Here is a 1,409-nt window from a genome sequence, read left to right as displayed (position 1 = left end):
CTCAACATCCTACTACTACTTGACCTTAGCGCAGCCTTTGACACTGTGAACCATTCCATCCTCCTCCAAAGGCTGCGCCAACTAGGTGTTGAGGGCACTGCACTCGACTGGCTCACCTCCTATCTCGCCAACAGAAACCAGTTCATCTCTCTCTCCGGTCACACATCCATCCTCTCCCCAGTTACACAAGGGGTCCCCCAAGGCTCAGTTCTTGGCCCCCTCCTATTCATCTGTTACCTCTTTCCCCTTGGTAATGTCATCCGCAAACTCAATCTGGACTTCCACTGCTACGCTGATGACACCCAGATCTATATACGTACCACACCAACCCGTAACCCTTCCCTCACCAACTTTGAAACCTGCATCTCTACAATAAAAACATGGCTGACCCACAACTTTCTCAAACTCAACAGTGACAAAACAGAGCTCCTCCTCATAGGCACTAAATCCTCCCTTAATAAAACTGGATCCATCACACTCACCATTGACTCCTCAAACATCACTCCCTCCCCTCTGGCACGCAACCTTGGTTTTTGACCCCACACTGTCCTTCCACCCTCATGTTAGCTCAGTTGTTAAGACCTCCTACTTCCACCTCTGACGCATCGCCAAAATCCGGCACTGCCTCTCTCTCCCTGCCGCTGAATCCCTCATCCACGCCTTCATCTCATCCCGGCTTGACGTGGCAGTAGTCCCTTCTCACTGGAATCACTGCTCACTCACTCCATAGACTTCAACCAGTCCAAAACTCTGCTGCCCGCCTCCTTACCCACACCTGGTCCCGTGAACACATCACTCCTGTTCTCCACTCTCTTCACTGGCTCCCCATTAAGGAGCGTATCATCTTCAAGATACTCCTCCTCACCTTCAAAGCCCTTCACCACCTGGCTCCCACTTACCTATCCCGACCTCCTTGTCCCCTACTGCCCCAACCGTCCCCTCCGATCCTCCAATACTTCACGTCTGACAGTCCCAAAATCTAAACTCAAATCCTTCGGTGACAGAGCCTTCTCCTGCACATCACCCCGACTCTGGAACTCTCTCCCTCAGTCTGTCTGTGACTCACCCACACTCCCCATATTTAAGTCTCGTCTAAAAACGTACCTCTTCTCTCAAGCCTATGACCTCCCCTACCCATAACTGGTTTCCTCTTCTTAATTTTATCCCATTGTCTCTTCCACGTCCCGCTCCCCTCATGTATGTCTTTGCCTTGTTCCCTGTAAGCGTCTTTGGGTTTTTGAGAAGCGCTATACAAATTTAATGAATTATCATTATTATTATTACTTTGCCATTCATGTCTCCTGTTACAATCAACATGTCATGTTTGTTCCTGCTATCTAGTACATCTTGCAGTCTCGTGTAGAATTCGTCCTTTCCTTGCTCTTCTGCATCTTCTGTGGGTGCGTAAA

Source organism: Syngnathus acus, chromosome 8, assembly GCF_901709675.1.
Source record: "Syngnathus acus chromosome 8, fSynAcu1.2, whole genome shotgun sequence".
NCBI lineage: Eukaryota > Metazoa > Chordata > Actinopteri > Syngnathiformes > Syngnathidae > Syngnathus > Syngnathus acus.
This window is presented reverse-complemented; position numbering follows the sequence as displayed.